This window comes from Vanessa cardui, chromosome 1 (genome assembly GCF_905220365.1).
Source record: "Vanessa cardui chromosome 1, ilVanCard2.1, whole genome shotgun sequence".
NCBI classification, from domain to species: Eukaryota; Metazoa; Arthropoda; class Insecta; order Lepidoptera; family Nymphalidae; genus Vanessa; species Vanessa cardui.
Genome location: NC_061123.1, coordinates 12418146 through 12437139, shown reverse-complemented (window position 1 = coordinate 12437139; position 18994 = coordinate 12418146). Strand labels below are relative to the sequence as shown.

Below are 18994 nucleotides of genomic sequence, written 5' to 3'. Positions count from 1 at the left end.
AATTATTTATTTTTATATGTACATCGCAAAAGCCATGACAAATGTTAAGCATTTGGTTTTATAATACATTGAACAGCGTATACCAAATTCCATATTTATAATAATATCATAGCATTTCATAAAACAGACCTACATGACAGGGAAAATCCACGTGGACAATGTAGCTTAGAAATTAGGAGTCAGTATGAGGTCCTTCTGACATATTTCGACCGAGGCATCTATTCCCAAGGGTCTTGCCAACTGCGCTGCTCTACAGTGTGTGTGCAACAAATGCACTCAATTTTCACGCTTATAATCCGACAAGCTGACAAAGCCACAGCCAGTAACAGAGGCGCAGGAACAACCATTTTACATGCTTTTCCGATACAATTTCATGACTGAAAAACTTTTTATAGAACTATTCAGCTTCACGAGTGCTTTATTTAATTGAATACTGTGTGAAATTACAATTTTTTGAACTTGAGCTGAAATGGCCCATTGGTTAGAACTCGTGTATCTTAACCGATGATTGCAGGTTCAAACCTAGGCAAGCACCACTGAATATTCATGTACTTAATTTGTGATGTTTATTATTCATCTCTTGCTCGGCGGTGAAGGAAAACATTACTTAAGAGAATTATTAATGGTGGTTAAGAATCGCAGGTCTAACGCTCCTATGTGATTGCCTTTAGCTCCGTCCTTTAAATTTTACCCAGAAAATAATTTGCAAAAAATACACACACACACACACACACTCACACACACACAAATCTTTCTGTTACATAAATACATACATAAACACATGCCAAGCTACTAAAAGCATTTTAAAAAGATATCTGATAACACTAAAAACTAGACTTGCCAAAAAACTTACTTACTAAATTTGTAAATGTATACTTTCATGTTTTAATTAATTATCAAGTAATAGGATTAATTTTACATTTTCTAAGTAAATTAAATATAATTTCGTAAACAAATTTTATATTAACTATTTAAGGTTTCATTATTGAATGCTAATTGGTTGTATACCTGATCAGTCAATTATATTAATTAAGGTACAAACTTTTTTAGACATTTTTTTTTTTTGTAATTCAATATTTTGCTTGTGTGCGTAAAGTCGACTCTGAAGCGATCTAACTGGTTTTTTATTAAACTAAGATGTTGCGTCCCTTGTAAGAGTGTAGTATGTGTTATTATTAACAATCAATTAGGTGTAAATATAATTATATTGATAGATCGCATATTATGTTATTATAAATAATACGTTTTTTGTTTTACATTTAGAACTCAAATAACAATATATATATTACTAGAAAATTATTTGGTATTCATGATTATTCATGAAATTCGATGATAGATGAATAATTTCAATACCATTTAAAAGATTAAATTTGAAATATTAATAATTTTAATATTTCACCAAAAAACCTATCGTGTAAGCTTTACAGGTAAAACATTAGCGCGAAACCCAATTGTTGTGCAATTTAATTTTACGTGCAATAAATAAAGGTGTAATAACATCACGAAAGTAGAATATACAATTTGAATTCAAACTCACGTTTACGAACTAATACAACAACGGATACTTATTTAATATCACAATGTATATAACGTTATAACAGATTAAAACAACAGTTACGCGGCATAGTTTAACAACTAGGGATAGTCTGGAAGTTCGTGACTGCACATGCTGTTGACATCCAATCACATGCGTCGAGATAAGCTTGTTTTATATTCAAAGGATTATTCTATGTTTGTTGTTATGCCTTAACTAGCTTTCGAAATCCGCTTCCTACTAGATTAATTACGATGATGTGCTCATGACTTTGGTATTTAAATATTAAGAGAATTATACGTATTACAAAAAAATAGTCGTCCCAGGTATATACAGTAGGAAAAAAAGTTGCTATCGCTATGTAATAAATGTAATTAATTAAAAAAAATACATATATGAAATTAATTAATCAAATCACAAATAACTGTTATTGATATCCCGTCTGAATTTATATAGTAAAAAGTATGTTTAAATAAACTTTAATGAAACTCACATGGAGCAAGCGCTTCGTGCAAGCCCGTCTGGGTGGGTACCACCCACTAATCAGATATTATACTGCTAAACAACAATACGCAGTATTGCAAGGTACATAGCATCTTAGTTCCCAAGGTTAGCGGCGCATTGACGATGTAAGGAATAGTTAATATTTCTACAGCTTCATTGTCTATGGGTTATGATGACCACTTACGATCAGGTGGCGCAGATGCTCGTCTTCCAACATATTCCATAAAAAGAAACTCATACAATGGAAAGAGATAGATAGAGGGAACGGTCGCTAAGAGGGGGCATAACGCTTACCTCTCGTGACGATTTCAATTGAAGTCGGAAAAAAGTTAAACAAAACTTATATTTACGTATATCATGCAATTTGCTAATAACTCAGCTGTATTGAGCACTGCCAAGAGTTTATGATTAATATATCGTTGTTAATATTACAACACTGAAGCATTTAACCACTTATTTCCTATTTCACTTCCAAAATTCCGATGCCAGTTTGTTTGACGTTCAAACTACCATTTTTTTTGCAAATCCATAGTGAATATCACAGATTAATCAATCTCTCGAGATCAACCAATGACATTGCGTCAATTTTCTGTTGTTAATATTGATTATTTTTAATTTTTTCCTGTTATGGTTGTGATAGAGTCATTTATTGTTACTTAATAGGACTTTTACACGATTAATGATAATTAAATGTCTGTTAGAAATAAACAAAATATTAATGATATAATAAAAAGTTACTATTTAGCAATTATACTTTAATAAATGTGTCTACATTCAATCATAATGGGTTTACCGAGTTAAAAATACTCATTTATGTATGAAATTATAGCCGATGATAAAACAATCATTACAATTATTATGCTATTATTATTTATTGTGATGCGGCTGTTTATTTCCTCCCTTTAATATCATTATACGGATTAATAGTTTTATTGCCCGCGATTCGCAGTTGTTTATCGAATAACGTTATTAAATACATTTTTATAATAGAACGTTGGAGAGTGTATTTGGTTGAACGAGTTATCTCAGCGACTACCGGTCTGATTTGAATAATTCTTGTAGCGTTAGATAAACTAGTAACTATATCGAGGTGTCCTAGTAGTTAGAGTACATGAAATATAACTGAAGGGCCAAGATTCAAACTCACTCAAGTACCTGCCACGTGTATCTATTATATTGTACAAGCGCGGTGTAGTAAAATCTAACTTTGATTCTAAAGATAAGTGGTGTAAAACCAGCGTCACAGTAGCATGCTGTGAAAGTGGCTGAAGAGTCGGATAGGGTACCACTGAATTTTAGTGGGTATTCCGCTGTGCTCTCGGCGTCTTGGGCACCGTTGAGTCCCACATACCCCACTACTTCACGTGGGGGAAACCAGCCTTAGGACAGTTACAGACAGTTTGTTGAAATCATACTTCACTCTTAGTTCCTCAGGACAGTAAACACATAGGTAAACCAAGATGGCAATCTATGTGAACTAGGCGTAATTTAGTACGAGTTGTACGTTATATAATCGAAGCGTAACGCGTGAAAACAAGTAATTAATAAAAGCATGTTCCATATTATAGTGGAAGAATATACGTTGAGTAAATTTAATTTCATATCGCTCTGACTTCGCGGCGTTGATTCTGCATCAAGAAGTTCTTCATTAAAGCGTTTAAACTTTCACAAAGGCCGATGGCAGTACTTAAATATTTTTTCTGTTGTATACGTGTATATTTTATAAGCGTCTATCAAATGTTTTTCCAATACTTTGCAGTCTTTTGTTCGAGTTTCAAAGATCAAATCATCTGCATGGTTAACTGCATGTTGGAAATATAGGCTTCGTAAAACCAAAGCTGCCTTGCCCTGCGTGCCTATCACGAGTCATATTTGAGACCAGAATATAATGTTAACGTCACTTACAAGATATTCCTTATTCATTCATTGTTTATCGAGTTCGAGAACTGACATAAGTACAACTGTATTTCGTTCTATTATTAAAAACAATATCTGTTTTCTGTTTGAATTAAACATTTAATTTGTATCTTATGTCAATTTATACTTGCGATACAAATATGTATTCTTAACCTTTAAGTACCGACGTGCGGTCTCACAGGCCCCAACAGGTATACGAATTGCTAGTTTACCCCTTTCCCTGCACATTATCGAATCCAGCTTTTCAGTAGCTGCATGGTTAGCGCCTTCATTGATATTGGAACAGGGAATATTGTTGTAGCGGGCATATTTGGTGAGTAATCACCTTTTGAAATTCCGACGCGGCCTCACAGGCCTCACGTCGGTACTAACGTAAGTTATTCTATTAATTTATATTTTAAATAATATGTTATTTTTAAAGATATTATGAGCTATAGATACATCAGGGACTTCTGTCTATTAATGAAATAATTAAAAAAATAATGAATTAAAAAAAATACCCCCCAGGGTTTTTCCCTACTAACATAAGAATAAACTTTATTTGGTTTTTACAAAGGATTCAACGATCGGGTCTCATCTTCCGAAGAAGGGAAAAGCAGTCATTTTAACTTAATTAATGCTTCATAACGACAAAACAAACAGTAAAGACTGAATTTAAATTTTTTTATAATTCTATGAAAAACGGTATAGATAAATAAATTGATACAGTATACACATGCAGTCGCCGAGCAAGACGGTGGCCTATGTCAATTTTCACCGAATTTTAGATATTTGTTGCGTCAATTTTTGTCTTTTAAATAATATTTATACGGGAAAACATTTTGATAGAGATACATTTGTAAAAAAAGTCAACAATTAGTATTAGAGATTATAAAGCAAAGATTTTGTAGCCTAAGGTTGCACGTGAACGTAGAATGAGTTTGGCAAGACTACTTGAAGCTGTGGAAGTCAATAATTGTGTCTCCTCAGCTTCATATTTTCTTTCACATCAACCTTAATTCAAAAGAAAATCGATCTATGCATACTATTCGTGTAATATATACGTTTGTTTGTAGTGCGCTAAACAAGTGTGACCTGACAGGGCTTAAAATTTAAGGAGAAGTTGGACTGTGGATGTTTTTTTATTCAGAAGGTTTATGACAATATATTATTTTTTATCTAAGAGGTATATTAGTCATAAGTTAGAAATGCTATTTTTTGCTATTCTGAAAGGAGTATTTTTTGTGTTTTGATTTTTTATATCGAATGGTCTAAATTTTTCCCGAAATTGAAGCCAAATAATATTATTGTGTTATAATTACATGTTTCATAAAGTAGAATTTATTTCTATGGTTATTTTTGCGTAAAACCCTTTAGTTTTCAACATAATATAAGGAAAAATATTCAACTCATACTTTTGATATAAAAAACTGATATTATATACGCGGCCTCTCAGGCCTCACGTCGGTACTAACGTTACAAAAAATGCACGTCGGTACTTAAAGGTTAATCTTACACACTCCAACACTATAAAAACTAAAAGACAAGACTAACCTAACCTACCAAAAAGGAGGACAAAGGCCAAAGGCGGGTTTATATTCGTAAAATAGCAATCAAACAGACAATCTACACGATGACGTATACATATGCTACACCATTAATAAGAAAAATGTTAATGTTAATATACTACATTTTGTACTCCGCAAATATATAATACAGAAAATCTTAGGACTGAATAAAATAAATACAAAAATAGAAATAATACTAAAAATAAAATATAAACAAATATTTGATTTGTTGTACAAAACGCGGACTTACGGCTAATTAGTCGTCAAAAAACTAAAGTAAAGATAAAACATAATTAAATTAATATCTGTAAACATAATTGGCTTATTTATTTACTCGCCAAATTACATAAATCAAAAAAATCACAAGATAGATAATTATCTAAAAAAAATATTCGTGATTTACTATAATAATATTTAAAGTACAAACTCACCAACACGAGTAGATACGAAATTCTTACAAAATAACGCTTCGAAATAACCACACGTGTTTGCGAAAATTTTATTAAATACGATAATAACAATAAGACGCATTATGACGTCATAAGTGCATACCTCAATTGGTTACTAATTGAAACAAAATAATTCATGAAAAAATCAAAAAACAACGCTGTCAATTGTTATTTGTAGTCAATTATACAGATTAAGCAACACTGTTGCATGTTTATAAAACTATTAAATAGACTGTGAATGTAATTAGTTAAGTATTTTACGATGTTTTTATTGGTGTGAAAAGATAATAAAATCAATTTATAAAACCAATAATAAACCAAAGATCAAGTTAATTACGGTTCACTAAACTAAAATGAACTTTTTATTGTGTTGTAATTATTTTATAAATATATTAATTGCACATTTACTTGGTGCCTGTCTGGGTAGGTGTTACCCACTCATCATACCTTTTACCGCTAAACAGCAATACTCATTATAGTTGTTATCCGGTTTTAGGTTTTAATGGAAATGTCGCATTTGCTACGTAAGGGGTGCTTAAATTTTTTTACAGTCCTTGTTTGTGGAAAAATGTTTTGTTCCAGATATTATATTGATAGTGAGCATAAAGATAAATATAAATTCATTAGCGACAACAAAGGCGCCACGGACAGGCTAATGAAGAAGGACATCTTGTTTAATTACCTTTTGTAATTTTTCTACTAAACGGTTCTGGGTATAAATTAATTTTCCTTCAGTGGCCCGTCCATTACTCGGCACTTAGTGGACCTCTTTGCGATATGAAACTGGAGTTGTTCGCTTAAAATCCTTACTAATATTTGATTTCGTGTTCGTGATTTTCTTTTTTTTCCGTTTATTCAGCATTTTTATTTTCTTTTTTGTGTTATGTTTTTTATTTGACATTGAGAATTTTTGTTACTTTGGATTTTATAACACAAAAAAATGTATATGCTACGTGAAATTAGCAATATTTCTAATTTTGACTAAAACAAATACCTGTAAATTTTTTATTACACAAAAATAATTTTGCTAATTTGTTCATAATTGGCGAAGTTCTGAGGAAAGAATCATATAGAAAAGAAACTTATTAATAAAACCTCCTTCCTTTGTTTGAATTCTGTTAAAAATAACACATTATAAGTCTATAATTAGAAGAAATAGCTCTATTAACCCAAATATAGAAGCACATAAGATTATATTTTCATGCAAAATAATCTGCGCGTAAGATTCACGCGTACTTTTAAATTTTCAAAATGTTTATTATTCAAATTTCGCACTTTTGTCTTTTGTGTATCCGTCGGAAATGGTGCGTTTGTCGCAGTGAACTATGGCCCGCAAGATAACGTTATCGGGCGCAGGAAATTCGGTCATTCGTGCAATATTTACAAATATATCTCACGCGACATCGCCAAAAGAGCTAGTACAAATTATGATAACGGTATTTTGTACGTAGGCCTAAATAGATTACTATTTAAACTCTACGACTATCATACATCCATTTTTATTTCTTGTGACGTTCTCCTAATTTCGATTAGCAGCCATTTAACGATGCTAAAGTTACAATGTGATGCACACATGTCCACTCTTTATTTCGATTCTCATACTCACACAGGCACAATATCAACACCAATGGCTTTAAGTGTTTGTTGATGATCCACTTCGAGACTCCGTGAAGATATTGAGAGTAGTACTTATAATACTTGCTTATTTTGTGACAGATAAACTTTATTAGATCACAAGTTTAAATGGTGTGAGTATACGAGTATGTGTACATATTTTATTTAAATCAGCCGATAACAAGCATTAGCTGATATGCTGCTGCAAATTCTCGCGTAGATTAAAGATCTCGCATCTAAAACTTTTCCAATATTTTTTCATCCGTGTCATCTCCTACGAGGTCGCATCGCGACGACAAACAACCAATATACGCAACGACGCGAGTTTTCGAACTTATTTTTATGCTCAATCTAACGTAACACCGCCTTACGTATAAAAACTGTCCATAAGAGTTAACAGTTCGGACTGAAGTTCTGTCTTCATTAACACAACATCGCTTTTCATTAGCTGACTAACTTTAGTGGAAACACCTCACGACTGCGACCACGACAGCCTCGCTGGGAGACTTTTTACAGGAAACTTATTTACAAACTCTTAATGTACGAAGCTATAAGGAAATAGTTTTAACGTATTTAGCGACTAGATGCTCTGCGCGCTGTCCGCGTTAAACGCTACGTCTCTTTTCACCATTATCGCAAAAAGGCCTTTTAAGTTTTATTTTCTTTTTTCAAATTGTACTAGTAGATCGGCGGTTAGCACTTTCAAACTCTAAATCTATAAATATTAGTTTATATTAGTCGTGCGTTAATGAATATATTTAAAGATCTTCGACGTTATGTCATGTATTTGATGAAACGCAAATACCGCTAATTGTTTCAAATTAATTGTCATCGAATTGTAGGTATGTTGTGATGAGTGGTCACCACCGCCTATAGATAATGCTGTAAGAAATATTAACCATTCCTTACGTCGCCAAAACTTTATGTTCCATGTGCCTGTTGTTACACTGGCTCACTGACACTTTAAACTGGCACACAACTATTTCGTCTGTCGGTATAATATGTCGGGTGCTAAGCACCGACAGTCAAGTCGCTATTTTTTCATGTCATAGGAACGTTATAGATTTAGTATTCTTAGTTAAGCTACTAACACGATTGATAGATATAAAATTAAAGTATTGTAATCGTGTATATTTTTTGAGATACAGCTCATTATGTCAACGGAGTCGGAGATAAAATTGTCGGTTGGAAAGCTTTCCAAGTGAACGTTACGATAAATATAACAGACGCGAAAACTTTTCGTAAAAGGTTTGTAGATTTCCCCAAATATACAATTGTAAATATAATCAATAACAAAAAAAAAACGTTTAAGAAATCTTATCAAAATAAATACCAATAGTTTTAAATACAACTATTTCATTAAAAACGTGAAAAACCGCGTCAAGCCTCAGATATATTAGTACAAGCATTGAGATCGCTGGATTATAAATAATTAACTCAGATATTCATTTATAAATCATTAATAAATAAAATGCATTAGATCGTTTTATACTTATGAAGTGAATGGTTAGTTAGTCTTGAATTAATTTGATATATTTATAATAATATATAGCTCGCTCGTTAGTAGGACATGAGTGCAGTATCGTAGTAATAGCCTACATACTGACGAACTGGGTCGTGCGTATCCGGAGGGCTATCAACGTCGCAATTAACGCATCAACTATTATGAATATTACTCTCCTTTCGATATCGATAGCTTTAATAATCAAGGTTTCTGCTAGCTTATGTATTTACATATTCATATTTATTTAGACTGCTTTTTAAATGAATAAAACCAACTTTAATACTTTTAAATCACTACATAGTAGAAAACTAAGTCGCTTTCTCTGTCCCTATGTCCGTTTGTAAGCTTAATTCTTAAAAACTACGTAACGGATCTTAGATAAATTACTCATTCGAGAGGAAGGTTTTTTGTATATAGTATTGCACTTTTGCGAAGCGGACTTTTTGGCGGGGCGGGTCGCTAGTTTTAAATAAATAAAACTAAGGAACAAAACCCAACTTTAATACTTTTAAACTATAATCGTTGATTCAAAGACCAAATCCAAAGATGTCAGTTTTCAATAGTTGATAACAGTCTGATAGTATATAGTACATAGATGAACTGCTTTGTACTGGTAGGGTAAGAAGAGGTTCGTCACCTTAAGATCTATTTTCGTGTGCTCAGTATGGGCGATAATATGCTTTACCAATTGAAAATGACATATTGCTTCGCAATGTCATTGTAATTCACGTCTAGCAAAGAAGTACTATGTAAGTTTAATTTTATATGTAATTGTCAGTTTGATGCTTTAGTTTCAAAAGGTACTAAGAGTTACGACTTGATAAAGGAATGAATTTGATAAGTGGCGAAGGTTTTCTTACTCTGACTGTACATCGCCTGTCTGAGACAGCACAACCAACCTCATGCAGTGCAATGACCTACCTTACTACATAGGTACCTTATTAGGTATATATATATGAAAATCAAAATTGATACGTCTCCGTACAAAGTAAAAACAGTATGCATATAAACTTCCAAATATCAATACATAACAACATTGTACCGAAACCTTATTTATTATATAATATATAAATAAGATTTATCGACTCGTTCATTTTATATTTCGCAGTCGATCTGTCTTTAATACATAATTATTATTAGTTATTACATCTCATAGAATGTGCTCCCATTACGAAAGCTATGTATTCGAGATATCTTATATAAGTATTCCAGTCAACTTTAATTGGAAATACTGTTTCAACACTATTCCTTTATATACAACTATGTTATTAGTAGAACCGAAATGGCCCATTGGTTAAAACGCACGTGAATCTTAGCCGATGATTGCTGGTTCAAACCCAATTTTCAATTTGTGTTTATAACTCATATACTGCTCGACGGTGAAATAATACGTCGTGAGGTTTCCTACTTGTGTCTGATTTAAATATTTTTATTTACATATGTATCCGCCAATTGGAATATAGTGATGGAAAAACCTTCAATTTCTTCCCCTCAAAAGGTAGGGGAAGCGTTAGCCCAGTAGTGGGAGATTTACAGACTGGTAATCTATGTTGTGTCATTTGCTCACTTTTGCATATTTTTTTGCTTAATCTATTTTTTTAAAATAATATTTATTACCTAAATACTGCTCTTAGCACTTTTGAATTTAACAAGTCTATATTCTCATAAATTAAATAATATAGATATGTTAAGAAAATACTCTTAAAATTATATTCCGTCAGAAAATCGACAATATTAATTCGAAACATTTTTCCCATCAATATTAAACGAGATTCGTTTACAATCTTATTAAGTTTAGATGTATCTATGTTTGATATATGTGTGTAGATATGTATTCTTATCAAGGCAGCTGTTTCAAACGTTTGACGCTTAACCGAGTAAGTAAAGATGACGTCGAGTGAGATCTTGTGTGCTAACATTATGTAGTCCATTCGGATTTATGTGAATTTCACTATCAAGCTTTAACTATATCTGTGTACATCACGTATATAAAATATCTTATATGAGGCAAATACAATCCAACTAAAAAAATATACATAACTTTGTTTGTTTATATATAATATAACAGTCATGCCGGGTATGTGAGAAATGATTATAAATGGTCATCAACGCTCATAGAAATTTTTGCCATAAGAAATATTAACCATTTCTTGCATCACTAATGCACCAGCAACCTTGGAAATTAAGGTCTTATGACCTCTGTCTGTAGTTACACTGGCTCATTTACCATTAAAAATGGATCACAATGATACTATATTTTACTTTTTTGCGGTAGTAAGTATATGAACGGTGGTTACGCAAACGGGTTTGCATGAAACCCACCCATTAAATTTTCAATCATTTTATTAATCCGCCATATTGAATTCAATGACATCAAATAACCAATCATTCGCAGTAATATCAGACAAATATAACGTAGCCTCTTGTTAAAATGTCATGAGTTACTTATAAATTCCATTGGGCCAAATATAATAAAAATAGTTGAATTAATAAACCTCTATTAATAAATAGATAATTATTAACTAGCTTTATGCAAAATGAGTTAAAAGCACGTTGATTCTTTCGCAGATATTTTAGAACATCATTGTAATATAAAAATGTTAATGATTCATTATACTGTATCTACCAAAAGGTGTTCTTATAAATATGGGCAAAATATTGTTCGAGAGAAAAGTAATAAAACAAACGTTCCAGACAAGCTGGTTTTATATTATTTTTCTTAGAAGAGAAAGTGGAGTCGTTAATATAGGAGGGCGTCGCTACGGCTATAATAGTTCCACTGCTATAATAGTTCACAATCTCGACGAATGCACAAATCTGCTAATCGTCGCGTTGACACTTAAATAACTTTCTGAAAAAGACATCTTAACTTTCATTCCGGTCGTTGAACTTAGTTATTCGACAGACGCATTTACCGACAATGTTGTTAGTAAGCTATCTACGGACCCTAACGCCATTATCGACGCAATCTACCGAAGGTATTCATTTCTTTATGAGTTTAGAGTTTATCTACCTCCATAAGTTTTTATTCTACATAATATTCGACAACATCGTAATATACCTATACGATGCACTTTCCTTTTGGTACTCAAGATCGCTTATTAAATTGATTACAATAATATTGATATAGATGAACTCGAGAATTGTTTAACTAAAAATATTTTTCTTCTATAAGTCAGATCAGCTTATTTGATGTTGTTAAAGTGACTTTACAACCAGATCTTGCTATTTATGAATTTAGATAATCCATCAATAAAGTAAATTCGAAGTAAGAAACGATATTCAGTTAATTATTTCGTCTAACAATTTATCGTTCGTAAACATCTCAAATTTCAATTTGCAGGATAATATTTGCGTGCGACGCTCGTAATCCCGAATCTCCGTAACAAATTAACGAGAGAGTCAGTCATGTGTCAGCTCGGCGGGTCTCATTGCCAGAGTGACGTTACATGTATGTGGTTGACACCGTCGCCTAATACTCTCGTTTGATAAGTATAAACACCGCTTCACGATTCATGTCACAGAGAAACGCAATTTACGTTACAATTATAGAGGAATTCGTGCTTATTAAGATTTTCATCAAACAAGTATCGGGTTCTAGGGTCTGATAGATTTGGTACTACTTTAACATCTCCATACTTACTATATAGTTGATTTATTATTATTATTTTATTGTTATGTGTTGCAGCGTGATTCAAATCTTGCATGCATTTAAACCAGTTCCATTCAACCGACTGAAAGCCAAATTACTCCAAAACAGTTTCGAGAATACGCATGTGCCAGAATTGCGCCTGACACATGCAGATATCACGACACTTACAATGCTGATCGCGGCATCAATTGTAAATTTAAATTAACCACATGAAAACATAATCTTGCCCCAATTTAATCTACAATACTTGCACAACTAATCATCAGTCGAAACTAAGAACACATCCTTAACACTGGCGTGAAAAAAAACACTGTTTATATTATTTAAAAATATAATCGTAAACGATTCCGTTACTTTATATACTTTATTGGTATGAAACGGTAGGTTCACTATATATAGGTACGAAATATACCAAGTTGGTTTTGTACGTGCACGAAAATTAATTCCTGTTTTTGCAAATGCAATTATGTTACCAGACGTAATTTTGCACCGGTGTCGATATCAGACCAGTTTATTACGAACGAGGTCCTTTAGTAATTTGGTGTCTTAGTAGACCTATAATTTATGGTTTAACTGGCTGCGTAGAGTTGATCGATGTTACGTATTATATTATATGCGAGTGAAAACTAACAAAAATAAATTCACCTTATTATTATTTATTTATTTTCTCGTCTATTGGTATATATTCAACGGAAGGCTTCATGCCTGACAAAAACTCTCCTTGGGAATGCCTGCCTAGTTTATTGATGTCAAACCCATATAGGCTGAAGCGCTTACGTAGCGCTAAATGCGCTTTACGAATATTCCCATCACGGTGTAAGGTAAGATGGGTCTATTATACGAGAATCTTTCATATTATAAAGAAGTATATACCAAATTTGCAATTCAGCTTAAAATCTCTTAGCTCGCAGCTTTGAGCACCTGGCTATTAACTGCTTTTTGTTAAAAAATACGTATCAAATCCTATCGGTATATATATTTACTTAATTTAGAATTAACTTAGCGTTCGTCTGGATTTCCATCGACTTTTTAATTAATACAAAATGTGTTTCCGATACTGTTTTTATTATTACCTAGTGGTACAATTACCGAGGTAAGTAGCTGCATTTTCTTAAAATACTATTATAATAATCATCTCGTACTCATACCTAAATATCAATACATAGATCGAAATTATAACTTTATTTTCATACAGCCCTGAACGACCCACATTGTATTATTTTTATATTTTATATGAGTAAAAAATATATAGTCTAATACGCAGCACGTTCTATTTACGTATGTGGGTGGTAGAATTACATAATACAATATATGTATTGTAGTATTTGATGTTATTTTTACTTAATAAAATTTTTAATACAGACTTATATACCTACATACGTATAATATGCATTAACATCAGTTTAGTATCGTTACTGGTCATAAATATTTAAAAATCCCTAAAAATATTTAAAAATAATTAATAACTGAATGTTTTAGAAGGGTAAGTTTATTTTCTTTTCAAATATCATTTCGTTCCCGCGACGTTACAACACATGGTATCCGAACATTGACCTGTCTGAGTAATTTATACATGTCTCAGATATATATAAGACTATCTATCTGCCCCGACTGCGTACGGATAAAATACATGCAAAATTACCCCTATTATTCCCCTTTAAATTTAAAATTTTCAAAAATCCGTTCTCAGAGATTGTTCACATTTCAAGTCAATCTGAAAGTTGCAGAGATCTTTTGATGGGTCAGTCAGTGACCTACCTCATATGTATTGGTATAATTATAATTATTTTTCAAATAATACATATGTTACAATTGATAGTTCACAGTTGTATAGCATCAGAAATTTAATCAATTGGTGCCATCAATCCGAAATATTTTATTTTATTCCAAAATTTTAACCAAGAGATAAATAATACAAATTACATACGAATGATCTGTCGAATAATTTATTCGTTTAGTAATATTAATTTTAAATTTCATATTTATTTTGTTACACAGAGTATACATCAACTAGGTTTGTATATATATTTTCCGTACAGTTCATTGTCATGTGACATAAATTCAATGAAGAAAAAAAAATATATTATTTACACAATAAATTATTTTAAATTGACAACTAAGAACTAATTTATTAATAAATAATATATATATTAACTTAATTAATATTTATTGACATGGCGTTCGTCCGTGTTTATAATTCCGTCGTTATATTAATTCATTTGTTTTAAGATAAAATTATCTCGCGAGACTAAACATTAATGAATGTGATTAAGCGTTGGCAACGGTTACTATCTGCATAGACTTTTGCTGGTCACTGATACAGTTCGATGACTCTTCAGCGTTCAATAGCAGCAATAAGTAGAAGGAAGCTGTACCACGTACAATACTGCTTGGATTTTGTTTTATATGATAATTATGTAATAGTGGAATATTTTAGATGCAACTGTTTATTTATTTATTGGTATATGTAGGAGCTGATATAGGTCAATGATTAGTCTACGTAAATCTTAACCGATGATAGTGTCTTCAATATCAAGCAAGCATCATTTAATTTTCATGTGCCTGAATTTGGCGTTAAAAAAAAATATCGCGGAATAAGGTTCTAACCTCAGAAAATGAGACAACCTCAACTGTGGGAAAATTTTCAAGCACTATGTGAATTTGAGTCTATGTAATTGTAAATTTACACTTATTATTAATTATTGAAATAATGTCTATAAAAAATTGACCATCATTTGCCATGAGCGTTGTGTGTTGTCATATAATAATTTCTGTAACGTGAAACATAATTAAAAATAGAAATAATTACGTAATGGTAATTTAATTATTACCATTGTCATTTTAATCTTGCTGATGGATGAAATAAAAAATCAACAAATTAAGTATTGGAGGCTAATGATTTCTATTCTAAGGAGGACGTTTATTAATGCTATATATACATATGTTGGTATAATCATTGAATTACACACATGCAGGTTTCCTGACTATGTATTCTTTCACCGCCAAAGACAAGATGAATTACAAACTCAAATTAAGCACATGGGAATTCATTGCGCTTGCCTGCGTTTGAACCCGCGATCATCGGTTAAGACACCGTGTCATCTCGGCTCAGTGGATGATGGATGATGATCATAAGCAAATTTATTAGAGGTTACGTTAAAGAGGTTCTATTTGCTTAATACAATAATAAAGAAAAAAAGTGAAATAATATTATTATTAATTGGTTAATTTAATGCATTACTTATTAATATTTACAGTGGATACAGAACCACGTGACTGGTTTGACTGCTAGATCAATAATGTCTGAGTCTCTTCTCACAATCTTAGTGCTTACATGCAAAGTATAATATAATACTATATTAAATTACATAAGACGAATAGACGTAAAACTAGTAAAAATTCTAACAAAACAAAAATTTTACACAAATTACATTAAGAAAAAAAAAGCATCAATCCGTTTTGGATTATAACTTCAAGTGAACTATTCAAATACTTATAAATCAATAATCATATGCGTCTTTAAAATTATACAGAACAAACTAGTAAATAGGATATGTTTAATACATTCTTGATAGACAATTTCGACCTTAAATAGATAGACGTAAAGATCATTTTACTGGTCGAAACATCGATTCATGCTTTCCTTGCACCTATAATGTGTATTCAAACAAATTGATTAACGCCCTTATAAAATCGCAACGGCACAGAAACGGGTTAAAATTAAACATATAAATCGTATAATAATTGCTTTATAATTTAGCGGTACGAGAACCGGGGCCCGTAATAGCAGAACTGATGCAATGTGGTCGCAAGCGCCATAAGAAAATGTGCAGCTTTCAAGTCGAGTTTCGTTCACGGAATTACATTTGTACCCAAAGGTGTAGTAACCTGTCTGATGCAATAAATCATTAACATTAATACAGTATTGGAAGCTAAAAGGACGCGCATTTCGAAAGTACATACTTTGTTGTATTTAATTGAACATCTTCAGTTACACTTTTATTTAACAAGATAATATTTTCTTAAACAGCGAAATTGTTTGAATTGATGATTATCGCGTGATGAGTGCGCAGACAGATAAAATGAAAATGACATTAATGCAATTGTTCCTTACAGGATACCCTGTTTATGTACGACTTTAGAAGGATGTTTATACCTATGTATGTGTGTGTGTATTTGAATTACTCGCAAATGTTAAGTTCTAGTAACGTTAACTTTATATTGATTTCATCAGACGTTTATACTAGGAACCCATGATGCTTTTTTATTAACATTTTTTGTATACTGTAAATACTAAATAAAATACGTAATCAATATCTGTAAACGATCAGACGTTGATAGTGTGACAAAAAGTACAGAAAAACGTTATCATGAATCTGATGATTGTTGATAATTCTGACAAAGATGACATTTAATCATATTATAACAACTGAAGTCCCCTTGGGTCCTACTCGGCAAACACATCTCATCTTAGGAGATTCTTGCCGCATCTATTTGACACGTGCAAGCTCACGATGTTTGCCTTTACCACTTAACATGAAATGAATAATAATTATTAAACGAACCAATTGAAAAGGGCTACACCCGTTATTTATTAAAATGTATCACTGCTCTATATAAAAAAACTCTTGTGTTGGTACTATAATAATCAATAATAACTCGTGGGTTGCACGCGAAACTTCGCTTATATTCAACAGATTTTTTAAATTTCGAATCCTATTACTGGTTTTATTTCGATATAATTTCATCATAAACTGACGAAGTCTGTTACACGATTTACATTTGTTTTTTTTTTTATTTAGACAGTTACAACGCCGCTATATACGCGGCCAGTAACTTTTTTCTTTATTAAATCATAACAATTTAATAAATTGCAATTATGAATCGTCTATATTTTTCTGCATATCTACGGCTAGAGCTCTTCAAAATGAGGCTATAACTGATTTTTTATATGCAGCTATCGTCTCATAATCACTGGGAAAAATCGCCTTACGTTTTAAATATACAACATATTATCAACAATCGACGAATCTATAACATTAATTACTATACTGCCAAGTAAAAAAAATCTAACAATTTTTGAATATGTAATATTCCCTATATTTGTACTGTGAATATATTATGCAAGCGAGTTTGCTTCCGTCTCCGAGTCTCAAAGCTTCGACCGATCGCTTAAATTTGGCACGGGAATAACTCGGTGCACGGAAACATGATGATCGGAAGATCGGACCGGAGATACCGACGAAACAGGCACCTAGTACAAATTTCACGCAAACGACTCCACCGCTACTACTTCATTTTTCTATATAATAATAAAACACCACAAATAATAAATTATATATGTATGAATACTAGTAAAATAAACGCAGACAATACTACTACATAAAAGCATTGTTAAAAATAATAGCTTTACAAATACACATCATGTATTATACTCTAAAATAAATGTTTTTAATTAAGATGTAATATTAATAATAAGCTGCTATGAAATGATGCAATATCATCCTATTAACATATTATTATACAAGGCGAGGTTCCGATATCAATTTGCTTTTGAAAACGCCATGTATCGACCTCTTATCACTCTCCAAAGATAACTTCACATATACTGAGCTACGCGATCTAATTCCGTAATATCTAATAAGCAAACGACAAAGCATCGATTTTCATACAGAGCTAACTTAACGTCGACCCCTTTTCAATAAAAATCACATTTTCTTTCACGAGTCAGTTGTTGGTGCCTGGGTGACATTCATGGAGGAGTTTAGTGACTTCCGAAGTAGCAGGTTATCAGACGTGGCGGGGAGGGGGTTGGGTGGAGGGAAACTGGGTACTGGTGGTAGGTCACCCCCGCATTCGCGTCCAGGCTCTCGGCGCGTCCGACCGCGCCTCGCTCGCGTTCCCGTTTTATTTACGCGTCGGTCTGTATTTACTAACTTACGCTGAAACAGTTCTCAATATTACACGTTCAAGGTTTGTTGTGGCCAATAGAAGTGAAATTGTGGTTGTTTCTACAAGTCATTATTTATTCTTACATTTATTAAAAACTGAATTTCATTAAAAGTGTTAACTAACATAGTCGTAGATATATTAATTTAAATCAAATATAATTTTCTCAAATATTTTTTCCAAAAGACGTTTTCTTTATTTTAAATATGTAGCATAAACGAATATTTTACGATAACGTATTCAATGTTTGTTAGTGATTCTATTAATTAACCATGGTACAACCATATCGTACACCATAGTCGGACTAGGTCAGTGTTTCGAGCT

At 32.0% G+C, this 18994-nt stretch overlaps 1 protein-coding gene across 11 annotated transcripts in view; it reads left to right on the top strand.

Annotated features, from left to right (window-relative positions):
• LOC124544197 (low-density lipoprotein receptor-like) overlaps positions 1-18994 on the top strand; it is a 234395-nt gene that overhangs the window by 173467 nt on the left and 41934 nt on the right. For 3 of the 11 annotated variants that reach the window (XM_047122709.1, XM_047122689.1, XM_047122716.1), the window contains exon 1: positions 18587-18694. The exons of 6 other annotated variants lie outside the window; for them this stretch is intronic. The gene's annotated coding sequence lies outside the window, so the exon portion shown is untranslated. Of the gene's footprint in view, positions 1-18563; positions 18695-18994 lie in introns of those variants that run through there. 2 more of the 11 variants (XM_047122696.1, XM_047122702.1) reach the window with 2 other exon arrangements.